The 11,909-nt window shown below is 42.5% G+C and overlaps 2 non-coding genes across 2 annotated transcripts; both read right to left on the bottom strand.

Moving 5' to 3' along the window:
• Positions 1–1,837: 1,837 nt before the first annotated feature.
• On the bottom strand, positions 1,838–1,944 carry TRNAL-CAA (transfer RNA leucine (anticodon CAA)). The gene is made up of 2 exons: positions 1,907–1,944; positions 1,838–1,883 (listed from the first exon to the last, which is right to left on the bottom strand). It is a non-coding gene; the product is annotated as a tRNA-Leu (tRNA).
• A 7,155-nt stretch (positions 1,945–9,099) lies between these two features.
• Positions 9,100–9,172, bottom strand: TRNAK-UUU (transfer RNA lysine (anticodon UUU)). The gene has a single exon. It is a non-coding gene; the product is annotated as a tRNA-Lys (tRNA).
• Positions 9,173–11,909: the final 2,737 nt, after the last annotated feature.

The following is an 11,909-nucleotide window of genomic DNA, read 5'->3' as shown; positions in this document are numbered from 1 at the left end:
TACAGAAAAGATTTGCTGACCCGAGATGTAGAGAATGTTGGATTCGGGTTATCTGAAGTAGGGCAGGGATATTTGAAGTCTTCAGCTACTGGAATTCTAGGACATTTCTGGAGACAAGAAAATCCTACCTTTTAGAGAGGGCCAGAATTCAAACTCATATATGTGCTTGACTCAAAGTCCTTCTAATTTTACTTTTCTACATTGCTTTAAAATAATATTCTGGGTATTCTACCTGAGGAACAAAACAAATATAATTAAGCAAACAACAGCAAACAAAAGAACACTCCCAAATCATCACCCACACATGAAATAGGTAACCTTAGATAACTGACCACCAATTGTTGCTTATAATATTTGGATTGTCTTCCATAGGAATTAAAATTTTCTGAAAGCTATCAACTAGAGGACTAATAAATATTAGTATGAAGAGTGACCAGTGCATGAAAAACTCTCACCTTCACTGACTCAGGAAAGATAGAAGAAACCACTTGTGGGAGGCTGAGTAGTGGCGCTCCCAAAGATGTCCACATTCCAAGAACCTGTGAATATGTTACCTTACATGTAAAGCTCTTCGCAGATGTGATTAAGTTTGGGATGTTAAAATGGGAAGATTATCCTTGATAATCCAGTTGAGTCCAATGTAATCACAAGAGTCTTTATAAGAGCAAAGCAGGATGGTCAAAAAAGACAGAAAAAGAAGATGTGTTGATGGAACCAGAGGTTGAAGTGATGTACTTTTGAAGACGGAGGACTGAGCCATGAGTCAAAGAATGCAGGCGGCCTCTAGAAGCTGGAAAAGGCAAGGAAACAGATTCTCCCCTGAGGACTCCAGAAGGAACACAACCTTGTCTAATCTTAGCCTGTTGACCTCCAGAACCGTAAGAAAATAAATTTGTATTGTTTTAAACCATGAGGTTGTGGTAATTTGTTATGACAGCCATGGAAAACTAACACACCACTTATGAATCAACAGTGGTTATAAAACAAGGACAGAGTTTCCTTCCAGTCCAGGGTTTCCCAATTCTGGCATTATTGACATTTTAGGCCAGATAATTTTTAGTTGCAGGGGCTGTCCTATGCATTGCAGACTGTTTAGCAGCATCCCTGACATCTTCCCACTAGATGCCAATGCACCATCCCCCAGTGTGACAGCCAGAGATCTCTCCAGACATTGCCAAATGTCCATGGGGGCTGAGATGGGGAGCAAAATCACCCCTGGTTGAGAATCACAGTTCTAGTGCTTCTGCCTATCACGTTTCTTATCTTATGTCATAGAATATATCACGTTCAACCTCTTCCCTTCACAGCCCATACCCCTAGGCTAGCAGAGAGAAGTGAGGGGGAGAAGGTGTGCAAGAAAGGAAAGAGGAAGGCCCACAGAGGAAGAAAAAGAGAGGATCAGTCGAGGGCAATGGAGAAGGAGGGACATGCAGAAGCGTGGAACGATGCTCAAAACACCTGCCACTTACCCTCACAGAACTGTTAAAATACTGAAAATAGGAACTTCTAACCTTTACTTTATCTGTACCTTGGCTTACATTTTAATGCTGATATATTACAGTATTATTATGATTATATTACAGTAATCTACATGATTATTCCATGTAGATAGTCATAAACATGTCATTTCTAGCTAAAGGAAGAGAGGAAGAAAGAAAAGATAGGAGGGCAGGCAGGCAGGCATAAGGGAAAGACATCTAAACCACTCTAAGAAGGGTGAAATATGGGTGATAACGGAGGGAGAAGGGTAAAATTCGGTAATGCCACCTAAGGAGGAGGTTGTGATTCAACCAGAGACGTTGCAGAATGTGAACGTGGTAAAACCAAAACAGCGTCCTGTCAGAAGTGGGATTCGAACCCACGCCTCCATTCGGAGACCAGAAACCCCGAGTACGGGAAGTTGAAACTTGAGTCTGGCGCCTTAGACCACTCGGCCATTCTGACACGCTCGTCTGCAAGGGTTGTATAAACAACTACTGTAGTCAACAGCTCGTGAGACCTGTATTACATCCAAAACATATAGGGTTAAATACAAGCTCTGAAGCGATTGCCTGAGACACGGAAGGGGCGAAAAGACAAGTGTTGACGGAAGCTAGAGGCTGTCGCTACGGCACAAAGTTAAGGCAGCCTCAGAGCCCGGGAGCCGGGAGGATGAGAGGCCGCTTCCACCACCCCCCCAGCCCATCCCCCGCCCCGAACCGCGCTCCCCTCCTCCCACTGACTCGCCAGCCACACGGCCTGCGACGGTCCCCGTGGCGTGGGAATTCTGCAAATCACACAAAAGGGACCGGTAGATCATGTTAGCGCTGCCTGCGAAGACCGCTTCAGGCAGCTTCCCGCGGTGCTCATGCTCTCTCCTTCCCACAATAAATTTAAAAAGTGGCATAGGAAAGGAGAGAGCCAGTGAGAAGGGCTTAAACTCCCCTTTTATGACCCTATTTGTCCCTCTAAGAGTGCGGGAGTATTGCACACTCTTCCCGGTGTTTCTCCCCACGACCTCCACTTCTTCCGTCTCTGTTCTTCATCCACTGGCTTCAAACTCCCTCATTTTCTTTCTCCTATTAATTCCTTCCCAATAGCCTAGGGAAAGGGGATGTAATAATATTACATGATATATGACAGTGGAGAAAAAAGTAAAAAGGATTGATGCCCATTACCGAGTAGTAAATAGATTCTGTCTCTCTCTCAGTGGTGAAGGTGAGAGGTTTTAATCTATTGTTTATTTTTCATTTTGTGACATAATGGTTCTGGCTAGTTCACACTGTCCTTGGTTCCACTTTCTAAGGGTAGGGCTCCCAGCATTACAGACACCAAGTGTAAATCAGTTACTGCAGGCTACTTTGTGTATGGACAGTGGCCACAGGGGAGTTGGTTTTGGTTTTGCTGTTGTTTACTTGTCTGTAATTTTTTTTGTCTGACTAAGCACCTAGAATATTATTTTAATGCCTTGTAGAGAAGTGGAAAGAATGAGATACTTGATTCAGATATAAGTGGGTTTGAATTCAGGCTCCATCCTCAGGAGAACATTGTAGTAATCCAGGCAGAGATGATGATGGTTTGGACTAGGAGAGCAGCAGTGCAGGGTGCGAGAAGCACCAGATTGGGAAGATGAGCCAAGAGCTTTATCTGTAAGGAAGAGGGAAAGGATGTGATCCATGGGCAAGAAACATATTTAACAGAAATAAACTTGGTACTGCCTCATACAAGGTCCATCATATGATATTAGATCACAGTTTGTCACTCACATGTCCATAATCCAAAATGAACACATTAGAAATATAAAATCAATGTGGAAATTCTCACCAGTAAAACAATTGTTAAAATACTCAATGATTTCCCCCCCTCCCCGTTCCAATACAACTGAAGGCAGTCTTTGGATGAACTCTAATAAAGTCTAAATGATGGAAGGTAGTTTGAGATATCCAAAAGGATTTTGAGCAGGACTATCAACAAAGTTATTTCCACAGTCTGCATTTAAAGGAAACTGCTCCATTTAGAAAGGTAACCTATTTTTTTCTTTAAGCAGTAATGCCCATAATCTATAGGATAGCTCCCTGACACTCATATGAAGAACAGAGATGACTGGATCAGAAGTCACAAATGCAGTCAATCAAGTGACCTATGAGCAGTGTGAACAAAAGCTTCCTCAATAGGATGATGTTTATCAGGTAGATCAAACAGATTTTACCTTTTTTTTGTCTTTAAAGTGGGAAATACTTAGAGATATGGTCACATGGTAGAAGGAAGAGACATAAACTGATAAAAAAGCAGGCATGGAAAAATTTACTGACTTGCATTAGTCACCGTTTATTTCGATATAGGTCAATAAACTCTAATTATTGATGAGGTTGGCAGGATAATCCAGCATGGATCCTGACAGATGAAGAGAGCTTCCCAGTTGCAGTATGGTTGATTTAATTTTAAAACTCCCACTCACACCAGATTTTGCTTGGTAACGTAAGGAGGGAGTGGAGGTGCAGTGAGTATATATATATACTACATGGATTTGCCAAATAAGAGCTTGCCAAGAAGGGCAGCATGCTACTCTGAATGAAAACAGCTAGCTTTCTTCCAGCTATACTGATCCAACCTTTCTGGAGAGCCAAGTATATGGCAATATCTGCTGCTTTCTTGACCATCCCTTTCTAAGAATGTTACCTTTTGCTTTGCTGTGGATAAAGCTGACTTTATTTCTTTAAGAGATATTTATTGGATGTAGACTCAGTTTCAGATTCCATAGTTGGTACTGAAGATGCAGAAATGGAACAGTGGGGGGACAGACGGTACACCAAACTAATGAATGCCAATGCTCTCCTACCAAAGACCCCCCAGGGACACACCTGTAGTTGAACAAGTTAGTTTTATTACATGTTGCAGTGAGGGAGAAAGCACACCAGGGGAACCATGGGGGTCTCAGTAAGAGAATGTTAGAAAGAACCGATGACAGGATTTGGACTTAGGTTACTGATACTGACTCAGCACAAGGTTGACATAAGGGAAGCCATATTGTAGAAAAGAAACCATACTATAACTTTGAATGAGCTGATTAATTAACCCAGCTGGATATGCATTCTCCAGGAGATATACATGCTCTGTAGGTTTTATGGCCCTTCCCAGCTGCTGTAAGTAGACAACTTTGTTCTTTTGAGTTCCTTAGGAATGTGATGACCCCCTAGGCAGAGCATCTATGCTGATAGCCATCATCAAGGACAACTGAAAGATCTGGGTGTAGGGCATTGCTCCCGTCTCTGATGCATATCCAGTAAAACGAAAGACTATCAGGAACTAAGACCAGATGTCTCTCCCACCTGGAGATCAGATGGATGCTCCCACCCGGAGAGGTGGGCTCCAGCCCCCTATATAACCAGCCTGTAGTTTTTCTTCTGTAAGATAGTTCTTTCGGACATTAGTCAGCCATCTTCCCGCTTGCTAGCAAGCAGTAATAAAACCCATTCTCTCCTACCACCTTGCTTCCTGACTATTGGCATGTCTTGCGGTAGGCAACCTCCCTTTGGTGGTAACATTAGGCGATTTGGGGGAGGGTTTAAGGAAGTAGTTTTGCTTTTGGGTCTGTATACTGTCAGGAGGTGAGGGCAATTCTATGATTGGATATCTTTTTTTTTTAAGTTGTGTTTTTTTTGGTGAGGAAGATTGGCCCTGAGCTAACATCTGTTGCCAATCTTCCTCTTTTTTTCTCCCTAAAGCTCCAGTACATAGTTGTATATCCTAGTTGTGAGTCACTCTGGTTCTTCTTTGTGGGATGCTACCACAGCATGGCTGGATGAGCAGTGTGTAGGTCCATGCCCAGGATACAAACCAGGAAACTCTGGGCTGCTGAAGCTGAGCACATGAATCCAACCACTCACCACAGGGCCAGACCCTATGACTGGATATTGTAACAAATCTTGTCTAAAGGGAGGGCAGACTAGAGCTAACATAAAGCTGAAATTGGTAAAGAAGCAGAAATTATTTATATTCAGTGGGAGAGGGAAATGTTTGGTATTCTGTGGCTTGGACAATGTTCATGTTTTGTTTGCATTCAGACATGATTATGGAGTGGTCTTGTTTTTGTATTAATCTATTAGAGAGACCTCATCTGATATGGATGTTCTGGGAAATTGTTTAAATTCAACAATAAAACATCAAGACCTAGCTGTAAGTGCCAGGTCAGCTCCTAGATGTCCAGGGCTGCTTTTCTCCTTCTCATAATTAAAATATGTAGACAGCTAGATGGTGACAAATGCCATAAAGAAACAGTAAGGAAGGAAGACATATGGGATTTGAGAGAGATTTTCACAATATCAAATAGTGTTGTTTATGAAGGCCTCACTGAGAAAGTGACATTTGAACAAAGACCTGAAAGAATGAAGGGATTGTGTCATGTGAATGTCTGGGGTAGATATTTCCAGGCAAAGGGAATCGCAAGGGCAAAGTTGATGAAATGGGATGAAGTCTGGTGTTTTTGAGTAAAAGCAAAGAAAGCTCAAATAGAAATTGTGCAACACACAATCTCATTGCCTAACCTGTCTCCACTCTTTCCCAACCAAGATTATCATCCTCTCCAGCCCACTGCTCCATCTCTAGGCCTCACTTGATCTCCTATCCCATCCTTTCTTCCACTTCTGATTTTTATCTTATCAATGACCTTGAGAGTCAGAACAAGGTGCCTAAAATTGTGCAAAGCTCAGAGACAGAATGAAGATGTCTATTTCATTCCTTTCCTGGACAATAGGTGAAGTCAAAATGATCTCGGTGATACTGTGATTTATAATAAGAAATATATATTTGGTCTTTGTCCCTGTTCTTGATATAAGCTCCTAAAACCCTTGGAATTTCCTGTGATGAGAGTGACAAGGGTGTCTTTTATTGTGTTAATAAGGTAACTTTTGGAAAGCACCTAAGGATGGTGGAGTGGGAAGGCTGGTTGCGAGGGGAACCAACCAGGTGATTAGAGGGCTAGAACTTTCAGTTCTATCCCCTGACCTCTTGGGAGGGGAGAGGGGCTGAAGATTGAGGGTCAATCACCACTGGTTAATGATTTAATCAATCATGCCTATGTATTGAAGCCTCCATAAAACCCCAGAAAGGAGCCGATTGGGAGAGCTTCTGGGTTGATGAATACGTGGAGATTTGGGGAGAGTGGTGTCCTCAGCGAGCGTGGAAGCTCTGTGCCCTTTCCCCATACCTTGCCTTGTGTATCTGGCTGTTTATTTGTATTCATTAATATCCTTTGTAATACATCCATAATCTAGTGAGTAAATGGGTTTCCTGAGTTCTATGAGCTGCTCTAACAAATTAATTGAACCCAAGGAGGGGGTCTGGGAGCCCCCTCTATAGTTGTGAGTCAGAAGTAACAACCTGGACTTGTGATTGGTGCCTGAAGTGGAGTGCAGTCTTGTGGGATTGTTAAGACCTGTGGGTGGAATCTGATGCTATCTCCCAGTAGATAATGCTAGAGTTGAATTGTAGGACACCCAGCTGGTGTCTGAGAATTGCTGATGTGAGGAAATCCCACACACAAACACACATTGGAATTTGTGACCAGAACATTCACCTCTGATCAATATTTAGTAATATCTAAATGCTGCTCCCCCAGGTATATATTTCTCACATTATTTTTAATTCCCGAAATTCTATGCATAACATATAATGCAATGACATATACACATATATTACTTTGTAATAGTTGGTATCATGGGTAATGTGTGACTTTTATGGATTATTTTCTTCATATTTGGTCAGGATTCCATTTCTCTTCATTTATAGAAAAACCAGTAAATAATGTCTTAAATGATAGGATGATTATTCATTCAAAAGTAAGTAGTCTTGGGTTAGGCAGTTTTGGGCTGGTGTGGCTCCTCATGGAGCTAGGCTCTTCCTATCTTCCTCTTTTGCCACCTTTGCTGAGGGATTTTTTCCTGTGGGGGATCAGAATTGGCCACCCCAAAGTGTATCTCTTTGGCTTGATTACTTTTTAAGTGCTAAAGATTCTGAAAGAAACTTTGACCCCTAACTGCCTAAAAGAATTTAAGGTAGAAGGCCTGTCCCCAGGCCAGACCATCACCATAGATAACCCTGGGTATGATAGACTGGGAGAGGCCCTTGCTAAGGGTCACATTGTCTATAGATAGCCCAACAAACATTTGTTTATCAAGCATTTGCTTTTTCAACTCCATATAAATTGCCCTCCTCCCTGCCTCCCCTTTGTAGTCCCAAACCACTACCCCCAACATCCTCCTTTGTCTTTAGCTGGAGATGGTATTTAAGGTGGTAGCTTCAGCCATTTTGGTGAGTTACTCAGTTTTCCTGGGTTTCTCCTATACAAGTTACATGTATACATGTATAATACATACATGTATAATATACATGTATAATAACATGTATACATGTTATTAAACTTTGTTTTTCTCCTGTTACTCTGTCTCACATCAATTTAATTCTTAAACCAGCCAGAAGGACATAGAGGGTAGAGAAATAGTTCTTCCTCCTCTACAGCTCCCATAGTCTCTCTCTGTAGGGGCTCCAAAAAGTGTCTCATGAACCAGTTGATTGGTGATTAAGCCACACTTTGGGGAGACCTTGACAGTCCCTGAAGCCGTGGATTCTTCCAGCTCTTCCTGGGAATCTTATCCTTCCACTGACCGAATTAGGACTCAAGAGCGCGTGGGCCAGAGATTCAATTTGGAGAACAGCAGACTTCTTATCTTTTAATAAATCTTTCTGTGGAGGAGCTACCTGACATTTTGTCAGGCGCATCCAGATGCAGAGGATTCCTTCTGCTCTGTCTACTGGAGGATTTCTGAGGTCCAGTTTAAGGAGGTGGAAAATCCCCCATAACTTTTCAGATACCTGTTTCTCACACAGAAATCCCTTCACTCCTCTTCTCCTGGGGACATGCGACATAGTGGAAATGAGGGAAATGATTATAAAATAAATACAATCTTGCTTTGCATGCACAATACCTACCAGGTGAAAATCTCAACTTTTTGTCCAAAAACCATTTAAAGTCTTACAAAATTCTATAGCATTGTACGCAGAAAAAATCCACAAATGCCCATTTCCAGAGTTCTTACAGATTATCTAAATCCCAGGGTAAGGAGAGTAACTTTAATGAAAGCACAATGTGGATGGCTAACACAGTTTCAAAGCATGTTTGGATTTTTGTTTATCAGCTGTGTTTTGCAGTGTGGGCAAAATTTCTGTGTCTACCCCTGCGTGTAAGACCTGGGGAACCTCAGAGATCAAGGAGATGCAGGCCACTGCTCTCAGAGAGTTAATATTCTAGTAGGATTCAACCAAATTGCACTCCACCTTCTAGAATAAAGAGCATAGTGTTACAACCACACCATATGAGGGAACTTATAAATGGCATAATTCATAGTAATCCAACCACGAATTATTTTCATTGTTAATACTCTTTTTTCTATCACCCAGGGTTCCAAATTTTCTTGCAAAATCTAGGAGTGGTTCAGTTTGTCCTTAGAAAGAAAAATTAAATGAAGCTATATTACACTTGAAACTCTGTGAGGACAATGAGCTCGACTGGGTAAAGTACAGGGTCCTTCTTCTATAGGTGACTGAAATAAAACTTGAACTTCATGCCTGAACAGGGACTTGAACCCTGGACCCTCAGATTAAAAGTCTGATGCTCTACCGACTGAGCTATCCAGGCCCTGACTATGGCTCCAATTTGTCCCATAAATAACTAAACTCCATAAATAATTTTGATCATTGGGATAAACTGGAGCAATCCATGGCTTCAGGAAATCCTAAGGTCTTCCGAAAGTGTGGCTCAACCACTTGGGTCATTTAATCACTGAGCAGATTGTTTAACCTCCACACTGTACATTCATTAAGCAGCTGATTAATGTGTACAACTGCAGGGAAAATGATTATTCCTAGATATCATTTTTTAGATATCTAGAGTCAATTATTGCCGAAGGGAATTCTTTGGTTTGGGCAGAAGGACTGTTGGAGACTGCATTTACTCTTCAGATGTGTTTGAAGAGCAGACACACAGGCCACCTCCCCAACCGGTGAGGGAGGGCGAGGAGATGATCATTTTTAGCAACGATTGCAATACATAATTGAGGAGAATCTTCGAAGTAGTGAAAAGATGGAGAAAGAAGACGAAGCTTGTAACTTTGACACAATGCAGAGGAATCAAGTCCAGTTGTCTCCTTCGATGTTTTCCCCGCAGTTGCAGAAATGAGATGTCTGGGTTCTTTAGGGCTGGGGTGAAAAAAATCCAGGGCCTCCTCGAATTTTCTCCTCCATGTTTTATTTTGAACCCCAAATCATTCAAAGACAAGAATGACCTAGCAGTTGAGGAAATAGTGCTTATGGTTCATTCAGTGTTTATTGGTTCATGAGACTTTTTTGGGCACCTATAGAGAGAGACCATGGAGACTGCAGGGGAGGAAGAAGTATTCCTCTACCCTAGGGCCTCCAACTGGCACAGGAGTCTTTTATCACTGTGCAGATCATTTAACCCCCACACTATACATTCCCTAAACAACCAATTAATGTGCACAATTGCAGGGGAAATGAAGACGAAAGTCTAGCTCAAAAAAGGGCAGGATCCATTTGGGAGCATTTTCGCTGGAGTCAGTCAGGGATTGGAGAAAGGCGGTAGTTGGCCAGAGCAGAGCCCTGGAAGATGGCAGAAGACAGGATAAGAGCAGGACATGTAGGTTCTTTTATGAACTTGAGCAGAAGATGTGTCCAATTTTGTAATGACTGGAGGAAACAAGGAGGAACCTCAGGAGAATCAAAAGACAGGGAATGAAGGATGAAGGTTGTAACTTATAAGACAGGACATTTAAGTCTGTTTCCCTCTTTGGAGTCTTTTCTGTACTTTCATCATTGGGATTTCCTGGATTGTTTAGGATCAGGAAAAAAAACGGGAGGTGACATACTTCTAAGGGCTTCTTCAGTTAGAGAAGACCATCTCTCTCAGAATCTACTTCTCTCCTGCTTCTCACTTTTCAGCATGCCTGCCCTACTACTGGCTTTTCCTCCTCCTTCCTTTCCTTTTCTTCTCCCCAGTACCCTCTCCTCCTTTCCTCTCTTCTCTGCTTCCTTCTCTGTTACTCCTGATTTGCCACCTAAGCCCTTCCTTTCCAGTCTATAAAGGCCAAGTGGAACCACTTGGTAATGCACCATTTCCAATACCTGGAGATTCCACATGACTCCTGGTCTTCCTCTAATGTGTTTCACCATATCTTATCTTGAGCTCCACTTCATTCAAAGACAAGAATGATCTGACCATCAAAAAAGTTAATATGCAGGGACCAGCCCAGTGGCATAGCTGTTAAGTTCTCAGGCTCCACTTCAGTGGCCTGGCATTTGCTGGTCCAGATCCTGGGAGCAGACCTATGCACTGCTTATCAAACCATGCTGTGGCAGGCATCCCACATATGAAATAGAGGAAGATGGGCATGGATGTTAGCTCAGGGCCAATCTTCTCCAGAAAAAGAGGTTCAGGGCTGGATTAGTTAATCAGAGGTCATTCAAAGTTACAATATGGTTTCTTTTCTACCATATGGCTTCCCTTATGTCAACCTGTGTTGAGCCTGTATCAAGACTGTCTTGCCTCCCCCGATTCAGATGACAATCACAAGCCCAGGCTGTTGCTTGTGCTTCTTGATGAAGATCAAGGCTGCCCCAGGGAGAGAAGCCCAAGGAGTCCTGCCCTACATACCAATCTATATCATTCTCTGGGAAGCACAGGACATCCTGATCTGGAGCCAATCTGATTGTTATCTAAAGTTATAGGACTACCCAATAACCAGACCCCACCTATACTGATACCATTTTAACAACTTTTTAACGTAATCTTTCCTTGTCTTGTAATGAGATAACTCACATACCTATGCCTTATAAATTTAGCCCCACCTTCAACCCATGTTTGCAGCTCTTCACTGCCTGTGGGTCCTGTCCCCATGTTATTCTCTGAATAAAGGAGCACTACTACTAGACCTTGAGAGTCCAAGAAATCTTTCTTTTGAGTCCTTGGCTCACCCAGCCCACATCACTTCTGAGCCACACGCTACAAATTGGAGATTGCTTTGACTTCCTCCTTGGACTTCAGATGCCAGTTGAAAGTCCGGGTTATTACCTGTACTTCTGACCTACTGGCTATAAATCAGAGGCTCCCACAACCCCCTCCAGTTCGGTTAATTTGCTAGAGCAGCTCACAGAACTCAGAGAAAGCTTTTACTTACTAGATCACAGGTTTACTATAAAAGGATATAACTCAGAAACAGCAGATGAAGAGATGCATAGGGCAAGGTACGGGAAAAGGGTGAGGAGCTTCCACGTCCTCTCCCAGAACCTCCACATGTTCGCCAACATGGAAGCTCTCCAAACCCAGGCCTTTTGGGCTTTTATGGAGGCTTGATTACATA

This window comes from Equus quagga, chromosome 15 (genome assembly GCF_021613505.1).
Source record: "Equus quagga isolate Etosha38 chromosome 15, UCLA_HA_Equagga_1.0, whole genome shotgun sequence".
Lineage (NCBI taxonomy): Eukaryota > Metazoa > Chordata > Mammalia > Perissodactyla > Equidae > Equus > Equus quagga.
This window is presented reverse-complemented; position numbering and strand designations above follow the sequence as displayed.